We start from the raw sequence: 16867 nt of genomic DNA on the forward strand, positions 1-16867 counted from the left end.
CGCCAAGCCCTAAAACCTCTCGGGAGGGCTGATCTGGAGTCCGTTTGGGGCTCCGGAGAGGGGGATTCGTCGTCGTCATCATCATCAACCATCCTCCATCACCAATTTCATGATGCTCACCGCCGTGCGTGAGTAATTCCATCGTAGGCTTGCTGGACGGTGATGGGTTGGATGAGATTTATCATGTAATCGAGTTAGTTTTGTTAGGGTTTGATCCCTAGTATCCATTATGTTCTGAGATTGATGTTGCTATGACTTTGCTATGCTTAATGCTTGTCACTAGGGCCCGAGTGCCATGATTTCAGATATGAACCTATTATGTTTTCACGAATATATGTGAGTTCTTAATCCTATCTTGCAAGTCTATAGTCACCTACTATGTGTTATGATCCGGCAACCCCGAAGTGACAATAATCGGGACCACTCCCGGTGATGACCATAGTTTGAGGAGTTCATGTATTCACTATGTGCTAATGCTTTGTTCCGGTTCTCTATTAAAAGGAGGCCTTAATATCCTTTAGTTTCCAATAGGACCCCGCTGCCACGAGAGGGTAGGACAAAAGATGTCATGCAAGTTCTTTTCCATAAGCACGTAGGACTATTGAAAGGATCGAGAAGAGGTGTCTAGAGGGGGGTGATTAGACACTAAGTGCCAAAAGTTGCAGTTTTTAATATTCTTAAGTTTAAGTGGAGTTTACGCACAAGTTTAACAAACACAATACATATCAAGCAAGCATGCAATGAGTATATGAGCAGCGGAAAGTAAAGCATGCAACTTGCAAGAATGTAAATAGAAGGGTTTGGAGTATTCAAACGCAATTGGACACACGGATGTTTTTGTCGTGGTTCCGATAGGTGGTGCTATCGTACATCCACGTTGATGGAGACTTTAACCAACGGAGGGTAACGGTTGCACGAGTCCACGGAGGGCTCCACCCACAAAGGGTCCATGAAGAAGCAACCTTGTCTATTCCATCATGGCCGTCGCCCACGAAGGACTTGCCTCACTAGCGGTAGATCTTCACGAAGTAGGCGATCTCCTTGCCCTTACAAACTCCTTGGTTCAAATCCACAATCTTGTTGGAGGCTCCCAAGTGACACCTAGCCAATCTAGGAGACACCACTCTCCAAGAGGTAACAAATGGTGTGTTGATGATGAACCCCTTGCTCTTGTGCTTCAAATGATAGTCTCCCCAACACTCAACTCTCTCTCACAGGATTTGGATTTGGTGGAAAGAAGATTTGAGTGGAAAGCAACTTGGGAAAGGCTAGAGATCAAGATTCATATGGTTGGAATGGAATATCTTAACCTCAACACAAGTGTAGGTGGTTCTCTCTCAGAAAATGTGTATTGGAAGTGTAGGTATGTTCTGATGGCTCTCTCCACGAATGAAGAGTGGGTGGAGGGGTATATATAGCCTCCACACCAAATCTAACCGTTACACACAATTTGCCAAACTCGGTGGGACCGAATGGTTAAACTCGGTCGGACCGATTCAGCAAACTTAGTGACCGTTAGGATTTTCGGTGGGACTGAGATGCAACTCGGTATGACCGATATGGTTAGGGTTAGGGCATAACGTAATCTCGGTGTGACCGATTACACAAAATTGGTGGGACCGATTTTGGTAATAAGCTAACCAGAGATTTGGTCAGGAAAACTCGGTGAGACCGATTACACAAACTCGGTGGGACCGATTTTGGTAATAAGCTAACCAGAGGGTTTGCATTGTAATCTTGGTAGTACCAATTGCTCAAACTCGGTGAGACCGATTTTGGTAATGGACATACACAGAGAGATTACAATCCCATCTCGGTGAGACCGAGATCCCTATCGGTGAAACCGATTTGCTAGGGTTTGTGGCAGTGGCTATGACATCTGAAACTCGGTGGCGCTGGATAGATAGAATCGGTGGGGCCGAGTTTGACTTTTGGTTTAGGTCATATGTGGATGTGGGAAGGTAGTTGAGGGTTTTGGAGCATATCACTAAGCACTTTGAGCAAGCAAGCCATTAAGCAACACCTCATCCCCTCTTGATAGTATTGGCTTTTCCTATAGACTCAATGTGATCTTGGATCACTAAAATAGAAAATGTAGAGTCTTGATCTTGAAGCTTGAGCCAATCCTTTGTCCTTGGCATCTTGAAGGGGTTCCACATCCTCTAGTCCATGCCACTCCATTGTTGAACTTATCTGAAACATACTAGGTAAAAGTGTTAGTCCAACAAGAGATATGTTGACATTAATTACCAAAACCACCCAGGGAGCACTTGTGCTTTCAACTATATACGGAATACATGCCTGCATTACATTAATAAATTGGAGCTAGTTCTGTGTCACCCTATGTTATGACTGTTACATGATGAACCACATCCGGCATAATTATCCATCACTAATCCGGTGCCTACGAGTTTTCCATATACTGGTTTACGCTTATTTACTTTCCCGCTGCTACTGTTACAATCACTACAAAATACCAAAAACATTACTTTTGCTGTCTTTACTTTTGTTGCCACTACCACCACTATCATATTACTGTGCTACTAAAAACTTTGCTGCAGATACTAAGTTTCCAGGTGTGGTTGGATTGATAACTCAGCTGCTAATACTTGAGAATATTCTTTGGCTCCCCTTGTGTCGAATCAATAAATTTGGGTTGAATAGTCTACCCTCGAAAGCTGTTGCGATCCCCTATACTTGTGGGTTATCAAGACAAATTTCTGGCGCCGTTGCCGGGGAGCATAGCTCTATTCTTTGAGTCACTTGGGATTTATATCTGCTGGACACTATGAAGAACTTGAGAGATCCAAAAACCAAGATCTATCCCTCAACTACGAGGGGACGTAAGGAACTGCCATCTAGCTCTGCACTTGATTCACCTTCTGTTATGAGTAAGCTAGCGACACCTACACCTGCTTCTGCTATTCGTTCTGATATGTCGCATGTTATTGATGATGCCACTTCTGCTATGCATGATACTTATGATGAAACTGCTTCTATGCCTGATACTACTGTGCCCCTTGGTGAATTTCTTGATGAACAAATTGTAGGGCTAGACAAAAAGAAATTATTGAATCTGAATACTATGATGATAGTGATGATGAAAATATGCCTGTTATTCCTGAGGGTTATCTTTTTGATATGGAATCTTCTGCCGCTATTTTAGCTTGCAAAGATAGATATGAGCTTAAGAGGTTATTAGTTAAGTGGAACAAAGAATCACTTAGAGATAAAATGAAACCCGACCCTGCTTTTGCTACTTCACCTATTTGTGTTCCTGATAAGGATTATGAATTCTCTGTTGATCCTGATATAATTACTTTGGTGGAATCTGATCCGTTTTATGGCTATGAATCTGAAACTGTTGTGGAACATCTTACTAAGTTAAATGATATAGCCGCCTTGTTTACTAATGATGAGAGATCACGTTACTTTTATATACTCAAAATATTTTCGTTCTCATTAAAGGGTGATGCTAAGATATGGTTTAATTCTCTTGATCCTGGTTGTGTGCATAGTCCCCAGGATATGATTTATTACTTCTCTGCTAAATATTTCCTTGCTCATAAGAAACAAGCTGCTTTGAGGGAAATATACAACTTTGTGCAAATTAAAGAAGAGAGTCTCCCACGAGCTTGGGGGAGGCTTCTCAAGTTACTTAATGCTTTGCCTGATCATCCTCTTAAGAAACCTGAAATACTTGATATCTTTTATAATGGACTAACCGATGCTTCCAGAGATTACCTGGATAGTTGTGCTGGTTCTCTTTTCAGGGAAAGAACACCGAATGAAGCTGAAATTCTATTGAATAATATGTTGACAAATGAAAATAATTGGGCACCTCCTGAGCCAACTCCTGCTCCAATTACTGAGCCTATTCTTAAACCAACTCTGAAGAAGAGAGGTGTTCTATTCCTCAGTCCCGAAGATATGCAAGAGGCAAAGAAATCTATGGAATAAAAAGGTATTAAAGCTGAAGACGTTAAGAATTTACCTCCTATTGAATAAATACATGGTCTTAATATACCGCCTGTTGAAGAAACATATGATCTCATTTCTTTATTTACTGAAGAACCCCCTGATCCCGATATCCCGACATAGGTAGTAAAGGTAAATTCGCTCTATAGATATGATAAAGCTGAAGTCCCTCCTACTAAAATTGCTAGTCAGTGCTTGGATGAGTTTGATAACTTTATGTTTGAGCAAGACGACTTCAATGCTTATTTTGGTAGACAATTAAAAGAAAATTCTTATATGATTAGACGCTTGGGTGATTATATAGCTAATATTAAAGGTGAACTTAAACTTGTTAGCAAACATGCTTCTATGGTTACCACTCAAGTAGAACAAGTACTTAAGGCTCAAAAAGAAGTGCTTGATGAAATGAATAGTAAGAAAAATGATTATGCTGTTAGAGTGGCTACTAGAACTGGTAGAATGACTCAGAACCTTTGTATCTTGAAGGCCACCCTAAGAGAATCGAGCAAGATTCTCAAAGAAATAATATTGATGTTCCTATTTCTTCTAAAAAGAAGAAGAAGAAAAATGATAGAACTGTGCAAACTTCTAGTGAACCTATTGATGAACCACCTGATAATCCAAATGATATTTCTATGTCTGATGTTGAAACACAATCTGGTAATGAACATGAACCTAATGAAAATATTAATGACGATGTTCATGATGATGCTCAACCTAGTAATGACAATGATGTAGAAGTTGAACCTGCTGTTGATCTTGATAACCCACAATCAAAGAATCAACGTTATGATAAAAGAGACTTTGTTGCTAGGACACATGGTAAAGAAAGGGAACTTGGGTTCAGAAACCCATGCCTTTTCCTCCGAAACCATCCAAGAAAAAGGATGATGAGGATTTTGAGCGCTTTGCTGAAATGATTAGGCCTATCTTTTTGCGTATGAGATTAACTGATGTGCTCAAAACAAATCCTTATGCTAAATATATGAAGGATATCATTACTAATAAAAGAAAGATACCGGAAGCTGAAATTTCCACCATGCTTGCTAATTATACTTTTAAGGGTGGAATACCAAAGAAACTTGGAGATCCCGGAGTACCTACTATACCTTGCTCCATTAAAAGAAATTATATTAAAACTGCTTTATGTGATCTTGGAGCCGGTGTTATGCCTCTCTCTTTATATCGTAGACTTGACTTGAATAAGCTGACACCTACCGAAATATCTTTGCAAATGGCTAATAAATCAACTGCTATACCTGTCGGTATCTGTGAGGATGTGCCTGTTGTGGTTGCAAATGTTACTATTTTAATGGACTTTGTTATTCTTGATATTCCCGAGGATGATAGTATGTCTATTATTCTTGAAGACCTTTTCTTAATACTGCAGAGGCTATTATTGATTGCAACAAAGGCAATGTCACTTTTCATGTTAATGGTAATGAGCATACGGTACACTTTCCGAGGAAACAACCTCAAGTTCATAGTATCAACTCCATTGGAAAAATTCCATCGATTATATTTGGAGGTTTTGAATTTCCTCTTCCTACTGTCAAGAAGAAATATGATATTCTTATTATTGGGGATGTGCATATCCCTGTTGAGGTAACTTAGTGTTATTCGAAATTTATCCGGTTTCATGATTATCGGAATGAGTTTGTTAACAAGACTTGATCAACCTTGTTAGTGGATTCTTTTTGATGAGCATGAGATGGATGAAACTAGAAGCACCACCTTCTATACCTTCTCTTTATTTTCTGTCAATTAGTAGAAATAAAGTAAAAATATTATTTTTCTGTCTGTTTCCTGACTTATCCGTGCAATGTAAAAATATCCCGAAAATAAAAGTCCTCAGAATGACATGCCAATTTAATATGATTTTTTTGGGAATATTTGAGGATTTACTATGCAAAAATTACAGCGGGAGGAGCTGCCACCTGGCCACAAGGGTGGTGGGCGCCCCCCCCCCCCCTCTAGGGCACGCCCCCCTGCCTCATGGGCCCACGGTGGCCCTCCTCCACTTATCCCAGCACCCATCTTCTTCCTATGTCTCACACAAATCCGAAAAACCAACTCAAGCACGAGTTCCAGCCACTTTTGTTGTGATTTTCGATCTCCTTGCTCAAAGCACCTCTCGCAAAACTGCTTGGGGAGATTGTTCCTTGGTATGTGACTCCTCCATTGGTCCAATTAGTTTTTGTTCTAGTGCTTTATTCTTTGCAAATTTGTGCTGCATAGGTGACCATGTTCTTGAGCTTGCATGTCAAATTTATATGGTTCCAAGTAATTCTAATGCTTGATATAGGCTCTAGGCACTTGTAGGAGTAGTTGCTATCAGTTTTATTGAAGTTGGTTCACTTTTGTTTGAAGTTACTAAAAATTTCAGAATTTTCAGAGAAAAACAATATGCTTAGGAAGATGTTCCAAGGTGGTTCTTCTAAGAAGCAAGGACCCAGGATTGCTATGCGCGATGCTGACGAGGATCCACCAAGAGACGCTCTAGTACGGCCTTGCAAATGGCCGTCGGAAAATTTTATGGACCATGCGGGAATTAAAGAAGAATTCAAAGCATATTTGCGCAATGTCGGTCTTGAGGATTTTGAGGCTAACAAATGCCCCCAGTATCATGATCTCACAAGTTCATTTGTGAGGAGGTTTGAGTATTCATCTTCGCGTAACTCTCCTTCAGTCATGTTTGATCTCTATGACAAATCTTATACCATGGACTTAGAGGATTTCAATTCTGCTTGCAAACTTCCATCATGGGGTAGTGTTAGGGATCCCCCTAAATCTGAATTTAGAAACTTTATTGCTAGTATAACTATGGGGGAATCTAGAGATATAACGCGGGCTACCATAGGGAGCATTCACTTTCCTGCTATACATTATTTTGCTCTCTTCATCGGTAGATGCATAAATGCTAAGGATGAAGCATGTCACATGTGTGTCCCTGATCTTAGCATTCTTAGGAGTGCTGTGTCAGGAGACCAATCTTATCATATGGGAGCCACTGTAGCTCGTAGGTTGCATCATAATAGACATAATGGAGATTTCTTTGGAGGAATTTATGCAATCCGCTTAGCTCATTTTCTTGAGATAGACATTCGTAAGGGTGATACGGAGTTGCCTCCTGCATATTTAGATTATGACTCTATGGCTTCGCACCAGTTTGTTGAGAGGCCTGAATCACCTCTCTAATATTGTTTAATTTTTGATAAACGACGTGTTTTCCGTATTACTCTCCCTGCTCCTGCCTTCTTTGATTCACAAACAAAAATAAGATATGTTATTACCAGAGAGGAGGCAGAACAGTACGAGAGGAGAGCAGAGGCAGCTCGACTCCACGCTGCAGCTCAGCAGGCGATAACCGCTGCACATCAGTATGATCCCAACTATTCTTCCTCATCACAGTACGACCCCAACAACTATTATTATGGATATCTGCCAGGCCAGCCATGGCCATACACCAACTTAGGCCAAAAGCCTAAGCTTGAGGGAGTACGTATTTCTCACCGACATTACATTTATGTTCACACACACTCATTGCTAGATGTCGGTGCTCATACTTTTTCACTATAATATCCATGCTAGTTTAGTTTCCTTTTCCTGCTTTCTTCTTGTGTGTTTGCTAAACCTTAAGAAAAACAAAAAAAGTTAGTAGTAGTTTATTTTTTTGCTATAGTAGTAATAATTAAAAAGAAAACCCAAAAATATTTCCCATTCTTTTTTTGCTTGTTGGGAGCTTTCCCGTGTAAATAGTTTTATTTCTTTTCTTTTCTTTGGGGGTCAGTAGGAGAAGACCATAATTAAATTGTTGAAGAGCCTCTTATATGCATTACTGTTGATTTAACCAAGAGCCCATATTTCCTTGTCTTCTCCTGTTTATTGAATGCTCGCAGATTCCAGCTTAGTCCAATGCACGTACACTCTTATTATTATTCGCATTGTTCGGTCGTGCAAGTGAAAGGCAATTATGACGATAGATGATGGACTGGCTGAGATGAGAAAAGCTGGTATGAACTCGACCTCTTTTGTTTTTGTAAATATGACGAATCCCTCGTTCTTGATTCAGCTTATTATGAATAAACATGTTTGCAATGACAATTAGAGATCATAGTTGCTTGTGCCATGCTTGATTAGCTATGAGTTATAATGGTTTACCTTGTGTGCCAACATGCTATTGAGATGGTTATGATGTGGTATGATGGGGTGGTATCCTCCTTTGAATGATTTAAGTGACTTGACTTGGCACATGTTCACGCATGTAGTTGAAACAAAATCAACATAGCCTTCACGATATTTATGTTCATGGTGGATTATGTCCTACTCATGCTTGCATCCAATGTTTATTAATTTTAATGCATGTACATGGTTGTTGTCGCTCTCTACTTGGTCGCTTCCCAGTCTTTTGCTAGCCTTCACTTGTACTAAGCGGGAATACTGCTTGTGCATCCAATCCCTTAAACCCCAAAGTTATTCCAGATGAGTCCACTATACCTTCCTATATGCGGTATCTACCTGCTGTTCCAAGTAAATTTGTATGTGCCAAACTCTAAACCTTCAAATAATCATTCTGTTTTGTATGCTCGAATAGCTCATGTATCAACCAAGGCTGTCCTTATCTTCCGTGTTAGGCCGGTTATTCTCAAGAGGAGTGGACTCCGCTCCTCACTCACAAGAAAATGGCTGGTCACCGGGATGCCCAGTCCCATGCTTTATGCAAACTATATCAAAATTAACTGCAAAACAAAACTCCCCCTGGGACCTGATATATGTTGGAGGCACTCGTTGTTTCGAGCAAGCCATGGATTGATGCTTGTTGGTGGAGGGGGAGTATAAACTTTACCATTCTGTTTGGGAACTGCCTATAATGTGTTTAGCATGGAAGATATCGCCATCTCTTAGTTGTTACGTTGACAATGAAAGTATACCGCTCAAAATACAATTTATCTCTATTTCAAAACCGAGCTCTGGCACCTCTACAAATCCCTGCTTCCCTCTGCGAAGGGCCTATCCATTTAATTTTATGTTGAGTCATCACCCTCTTATTAAAAAGCACTAGCTGGAGAGCACAGTTGTCATTTGCATTCATCACTATTAATTTATATTGGGTATGACTATGATTGGATCTCTTTTACCATGAATTACAATGTCTAGTCAGTCCTTGATCTTTAAAGGTGCTCTACATTTATGTTTTGCGGTCTCAAAAAGGGCTAGCGAGATACCATCTTGTTATGTCATATTATGATTGTTTTGAGAAAGTGTTGTCATCCGAGATTTATTATTATGGCTTGCTAGTTGATTATGTTATTGATATGAGTAATCATGAGACCTGAGAATTATTACAAACATGGTTAGTTATGATCTATGCTGAAAACTTGAATGCTGGCTTGACATAGTTACAACAACAAGAGAAAACAGAGTTTGTAAAAGTTTTTCTTTCTTTCAGTTTGTCAACTGAATTGCTTGAGGACAAGCAAGGGTTTAAGCTTGGGGGAGTTGATACGTCTCCGTCGTATCTACTTTTCCAAACACTTTTGCCCTTGTTTTGGACTCTAACTTGTATGATTTGAATGGAACTAACCCGGACTGACGCTGTTTTCAGCAGAATTGCCATGGTGTTGTTTTATGTGCAGAAAACAAATATTCTCGGAATGACCTGAAACTCCACGGAACATCTTAGAAAAAATAAAAAAATCCTCGCCAAAGATGAAGAACAGGAGGCCCACACCCTTCTCACGAGGGTGGGGGCGCCCCTCCCCCCCCTAGGGCGCGCCCCCCTACCTCGTGGGCCCCCTGGATGCCCTCTGACGCCAACTCCAACTCTATATATTTGCTTTCGGGGAGAAAAAAATCAGAGAGAAGAAATCATCGCATTTTACGATACAGAGTCACCGCCAAGCCCTAAAACCTCTCGGGAGGGCTGATCTGGAGTTTGTTCGGGGCTCCAGAGAGGGGGATTCGTCGCCGTCGTCAGGATGGCCTAAGGTTTATCAATCCGTAGGAGGCGTAGGATGAAGATGGTCTCTCTCAAGCAACCCTGCAACCAAATAACAAAGAGTCTCTTGTGTCCCCAACACACCCAATACAATGGTAAATTGTATAGGTGCGCTAGTTCGGCGAAGAGATGGTGATACAAATGCAATATGGATGGTAGATAAAGGTATTTGTAATCTGAAATTATAAAAACAGCAAGGTAACTAATGGTAAAAGTGAGCGTAAACGGTATTGCAATGCTAGGAAACAAGGCCTAGGGTTCATACTTTCACTAGTGCAAGTTCTCTCAACAATAATAACATAATTGGATCACATAACTATCCCTCAACATGCAACAAAGAGTCACTCCAAAGTCACTAATAGCGGAGAACAAACGAAGAGATTATGGTAGGGTACGAAACCACCTCAAAGTTATTCTTTCCAATCAATCCGTTGGGCTATTCCTATAAGTGTCACAAACAGCCCTAGAGTTCGTACTAGAATAACACCTTAAGACACAAATCAACCAAAACCCTAATGTCACCTAGATACTCCAATGTCACCTCAAGTATCCGCGGGTATGATTATACGATATGCATCACACAATCTCAAATTCATCTATTCAACCAACACATAGAACCTCAAAGAGTGCCCCAAAGTTTCTACCGGAGAATCACGATGAAAACGTGTCCCAACCCCTATGCATAGGTTCAAGGGCGAAACCCGCAAGTTGATCACCAAAACATACATCAAGTGAATCATGTGATATCCCATTGTCACCACAGATACGCACGGCAAGACATACATCAAGTGTTCTCAAATCTCTAAAGACTCAATCCGATAAGATAACTTCAAAGGGAAAACTCAATCCATTACAAGAGAGTAGAGGGGGGAGAAAACATCATAAGATCTAACTATAATAGCAAAGCTTGCGATACATCAAGATCGTGCCACCTCAAGAACACGAGAGAGAGAGAGAGAGATCAAACACATAGCTACTGGTACATACGCTCGGCCCCGAGGGAGAACTACTCCCTCCTCGTCATGGAGAGCACCGGGATGATGAAGATGGCCACCGGAGAGGGATTCCCCCTCCGGCAGGGTGTCGAAACGGGTCTAGATTGGTTTTCGGTGGCTACGGAGACTTCTGGCGGCGGAACTCCCGATCTATTGTGCTCCCCGAAGTTTCTAGGGTATATGGATATATATGTGAGGAAGAAATACGTCGGTGGACCTCCAGGTTGTCCATGAGGTAGGGGGTGCGCCCAGGGGGGTGGGCGCGACCCCACCCTCGTGGACTCTCCTGGTCCAACTCCGATACTCCGTGGGCTTCTTTAGGTCCAAAAATAAGTTCCGTGAAGTTTCAGGTCAATTGGACTCCGTTTGATTTTCCTTTTCTGCGATACTCTAAAACAAGGGAAAACAGAAACTGGCACTGGCCTCTAGGTTAACAGGTTAGTCCCAAAAATCATATAAAATAGCATATTAATGCATATAAAACATCCAAGGTTGATAATATAATAGCATGGAACAATCAAAAATTATAGATACATTGGAGACGTATCAATTGTCGTGTGCGAGGCCTTCCTCCGCATCAGGCCCCACTTCGGCCTGTGGCTGAAGACCTTCAATGTTAAACCGAAGGTGGTGGTCGGCCAGCAAGCGGAGTGCGGAGGCGCCATGGTGGGCAAAATACCTAACGTCAACTAGCTCGAAGGCTCCTACGTGGAGACCATAAAGGGTTGGCAATCGGGGTGGTTCTACATCACCGAGCCGCGTGACACCAACTGGGTGGCGGCCCCCGAATTTCGATCCGGAATCCCCACGTGGCTCACCTCCTTGAAAGAGAAGGGCCTGTCCTGGGGTTCAGTGGTAGAGCTGACCGGACTCCAGACCTGCATCAAGAACATGATGAGCAAGAAAATCAAGCTCGTCAACGTGGTCTAGGTCATGCTCTTCCACCGGATTCTCCCGTGTCAACGACGGGTATTCAACTTGTGGGAGTTCGACCCGGCCGAGCACCAGACGCTGCGAGAGCTCTTCGACACGACACACAAGGATGTCTGGAAGGTGCTGTCCAAGGCCGCTGAGGTACCTCCTCCCCTTACTGAGGACCGCGGACTCAGCGCAAAGCGCCACGCCAATCCGGTAAGTTTTTGTATCCCACGGGATATTTATTTGCCCCAGTTTTAATCATGTGCGAGATCTAAGCTTCCATGCCATTAACAGGATTGGGTGGAGACAGCGGAGCGGATCAATTGCCCAGCACCCCTGCCTGAAGATCCTGCAGATGCTCTCCTAACGGAGATGCTGGTTCCGGCGCCTTACGAGGTGCCGGCGAAGAAGGTCAAGAAGAAGGCCACGGGGACCCAAAAGGGTCTCCGGCGCAAGGTTATATCGGACTCATCGTCCGATAACTTCGACGCGCCCTCCTCCCACAAAAACGACGAGGAGGAAGAGGAAAGTTCTCCCCCTTAGCTGGGAGAGACAAGAAAAGTAAGGACAACCCAACCGGGGAGGCCGAAGGGTCCAAGAAGGGAAGGACCCTCCTTCCGGACTGCTCCACGATGGCCGCCTACAGCGGCGACGAGTGGTTACCCAGGGAGAAGCCCCTGGCGAAGTCGTAAGTATCCAGATACCATAGTAATTCTTGGTATGTTTTATCGCACTGCTTCTTCTTACGCCGAATATGATTATGCAGTCCGTCCCGAGCCCGTCTTGACGTATCTTCGTTGGACGGTTCTTTGGACTCGTCGGATATGAATAGCGATTCACTTCCAACCGCCTCCACCCCTTGCCCTACGGACAACATCGAGGTGTTGTCTAAAAAGGCACCAAGCCAAGGGGAGGTAGTCCTGGGGTCGCCTCGAGGCGACATTCCGGACCCTGGGCGCAAAGGGAGCAAGACTCCCACGGGCTCCAAGATCGGCCCCCAGCCGAACACTACGCTAGAACCTTCGGTGGTTCCGGACTCCGGCAGGCGATCCCCCATTAAAAGGGGCAAGCCACCCGTGCCGGTGACCTCTGTCCATCCAGAGGCACCGGACAACTTGCTGGAAGCACTTCGCGGCGCTTCCATCGACGAAGAGCACCGCACTATCATGAGTGCGGTGATCGAGAAAGTTCAGTCCGCCAAAAATGGACTGACCGAAGCTTGCGCTAGCCTCCTAACAGGCTTTGAGGTAAGCAATCAAAATATAGGAAAATATTATCACATAGACAGTAGCCCCTGATGCTCTGTTTGGCGTTCGCGAAGAAAGGCCGAATAGAGGACCAAATAATGACTCAGGAGTCTAATCAGAATATGTCTATGTGCATATGCAGGCTTCACTGCTGGCCGTTGCCGCACGTACTGCGAAGGTCGCTGCACTGAAGCAGGACCTTGAGCGGTCCAAAGACGAGCTCGGCCTTACCAAGAGGTAGCTCGAGGAGAGCAAAGGTAAGCAATACCTTGCCTATATATTAAAAAGAAATTCGGTTGTAAGTAATAGGATCATTATGAATTTGTCAGAGGCCACAACCGAGGTGGCGACCCTGAAGAAGGCGCTGTCTGAGGCCGAAGGCAAAGCGGCCAAGGAGCGCATTGAGTGGGAAAAGCAAGAAGCCCGGGTAGGCGAGGTGCAGCAAGAGCTCGAGGCTCTCGCCAAAAAACACGAGTCCTTGGAGCTTGACTCTAAGACGCGAGAGTCCGAGCTTGCGAAGGCGCTCGAAAGTGCACGGAGCGCCAAGGCTGAAGCCCACAAGGCCCTCCAGGAGATGGATGCGGTGAAGAAGATAGCAGCGGGTAAGGCATTCATTATGCAAAGCAAGCATGTGAAGGAAACTTTCCTTTTACTTACCTGAGTTCGGAGCTCTCCAGGAGCGTTCGTAGATCTTCCGCGCAGTGTACTGGATGCCGCAGAGTTCTACCGAGCTGAGGAGGGGAGCTCGATAGAAAAGTTGTTCTGGTCTCGGTATACTGGGACCGAACACCCAATGCCCATGAGCGACCAGCTGAAGCAACTGGTCGAGCTTCATAAGGCGGCCGAACAGGCCATGAAGGGTCTTATAGTCCAGATGTGGCCTAGCGATCCCCTGCCTAGCAGCTACTTCGGTCTGGTGAGGCGGCTCGTAGATGCCTGCCCATGGCTTGAAGTTATAAAGCGGTCCGTCTGCATCGAGGGTGCGCGCAGGGCTTTTGCCCGGGCGAAGGTGCACTGGGTGAAGCTAGACGCCGTAAAGCTGGTCAAGGAGGGGCCGCCGGAGGGCAAGGAGCATCGCTGCCCCGAAATGTATTATGACAGTGTCCTGAAGGGTTCCCGCCTTGTGGCGGAGGAATGTGCCAGAGATGTAATTTTTGAATGAACATGCTCATGTGATCCTGTAATATGAAACGAGTTCATTTGCGCTATGCAACGCTTTTTTAATTTAAAATATTACCTTCTGTGCGGCCGTTTATAAAATTTGAGAGTTGGCTAGTCGTCGGTTTCTGCCCCCATGTAACTAGTACTAGGGTGTTTGGGATAAACCTGAGCACTCTTTATCCCAATTTTGGGTCCTTCGAAGGAGGTGTTCAGCACAACGAACAGGCAATCAGACTATAAGGCTTTATCACTCTCACTTAGCCATAGAAGTCTACAATTTTAAATTTTGGCGAAGCCTCTAGTATTCGGAAGGTCAAATTGGGGGGCGCTATATATGCCTAAGTCAGACAAGGCCGACTCCTCGCCCGAAGCGGAAAAAGTCTTTAAGGACTTGAGACCTCTCGAACAGCGACCAGCTCTCGCCTTATCATGACAGTCAGTTTTCGGCTTTTTCTACTGAGGTGCTCATCCGGAAGAACTGGGACACAATCGCAGTAGTTCTCCCAGTGCTACCTTAGCCAATATAGCGGAACGTAAGGTACCAAAACATGGGAGCCAGGCAAACCCAACTATTGACCCAAGACATGATTCGGAGCTGATGCATATAATGCTATAAGTTCGGGGTGCCGCACTATCAAAAGTGTTCGGACTTCTCACGCCGTATTATGGGGTAAACGAAAGCCCCTGGCGTACTGACCGTACCAGAATGTACGGGTGCAAGTTGTCGTAAATGAACATATAAGAAAAAAAGGATGAATAATGCAATAATAGACTAATAATATGCATTGTTATTTAAATAATACGTCAAAGCATACTGATACAAGTAGTGCAATAAGCAGGAAATAGGACTATTTGACATGTCCTATCCAAGGGCAAGTTGCTTATGGATAGTAGAAAGCAGGTATATCGATTATTATTAGAGACCACCTGGGGGTTCCCTTGTACATCTTAGCTTCTTGCCTCCTTGGTTATTCCTTCCCGTAATGTGTCCGGCAATCGTACTTCCGGAAAGGGCTTCCAGAGAGTTAGGTCCTGAAAGAGAAAAAATGATAAAGGTATGCAGCCCCTAGGGCGGTTAAGCCGCATTGGGGGACGTGTCCTGATCGTGCCCCCGCCTATGCCCATGGTATTTTCAGTGCGTAATTATGTACGCGCGGCACGGATTTCGTCGCTTGACTGGGACTGGGTCGGGGGCCGAATTGCTAGGCGAGCTCTGAACGTGCCAGGCGATCCTATTGCAGTTTACTCCGGACTCGCTTGACGATGTCCGGGGGCTGTATCGCCGAATTGGTGGTTTGCCTTAAAAGGCTGCTTTGTGCTTCTGCTGCGAGGGCCGCAGTGTGCTCTTCCATGCGGAGCGAGCGTTCTGTGTTTCCATTGACTGTTATGACCCCCCCTAGATCCTGGCATCTTGAGCTTGAGGTATGTGTAATGCGGTACCACATTGAATTTTGCAAATGTGGTTTGCCCGAGAAGTGCGTGAAAGCCACTGCGGAACGGGACGATATCGAAGATTAACTCCTCGCTTCGGAAGTTGTCCGGAGATCCGAAGACCACTTCCAATGTGATTGAGCCCGTGCAATGGGCCTCTATACCTGGGATGACGCCCTTAAAGGTGGTTTTGGTGGGTTTGATCCTCGAGGGATCTATACCCATTTTGCGCACTGTATCCTGATAGAGCAGGTTCAGGCTGCTGCCGCCATCCATAATGACTCGAGTGAGGTGAAATCCGTTGATGATGGGGTCTAGGACCAGTGTGGCGGATCCTCCATGATGGATACTAGTGGGGTGGTCCCTGCGATCGAAGGTGATCGGACAAGCGGACCATGGTTTGAACTTTGGGGCGACGGGCTCCATCGCATAGACGTCCCTTAGTGCACGCTTCTGTTCCCTCTTGGGAATGTGGGTTGCGTATATCATATTCACCGTCTTCACTTGTGGGGGAACCTCTTCTGTCCTCCCGTGTTCGGCGGCCGGGGCTCCTCCTCGTCATCACTATGCAGCCCCTTGTCCTTGTTTTCGGCATTTAACTTGCCGGCCTACTTAAACACCCAGCATTCTCTGTTGGTGTGATTGGATGGCTTATCGGGGGTGCCGTGGATTTGACACGAGCGATCAAGTATGCGATCCAAACTGGACGGGCCCGGAGTACTTCTTTTGAATGGCTTTTTCCGCTGACCGAATCTAGAGCCTCTGAATCCGGCATTGACTGCTGTATCATCGGTGTTATCGCCGTTGTTGCGGCGCCTTTGTCTGTTACGACGTGGTCTGCCGTTGGCATCTGTGGTATCCGAAGTGCCTGGATTCCTTGATGTGTTGTTGCTGCGAGTCAGCCAGCTATCCTCACCCGTGCAAAAGCGGGTCATGAGTGTCGTGAGGGCTGCCATAGACTTCGGCTTCTCTTGGCCGAGGTGCCGGGCAAGCCACTTGTCACGGATGTTATGCTTGAATGCCGCTAAGGCCTCTGCATTCGGACAATTGACAATTTGGTTTTTCTTAGTTAGGAACCGTGTCCAGAATTGCCTGGCCGATTCCCCTGGCTACTGAGTTATATGGCTCAAGTCATCAGC

Source organism: Triticum urartu, chromosome 6A (assembly GCF_056163025.1).
Source record: "Triticum urartu cultivar PI428250 chromosome 6A, HENAU_Tu73, whole genome shotgun sequence".
Lineage (NCBI taxonomy): Eukaryota > Viridiplantae > Streptophyta > Magnoliopsida > Poales > Poaceae > Triticum > Triticum urartu.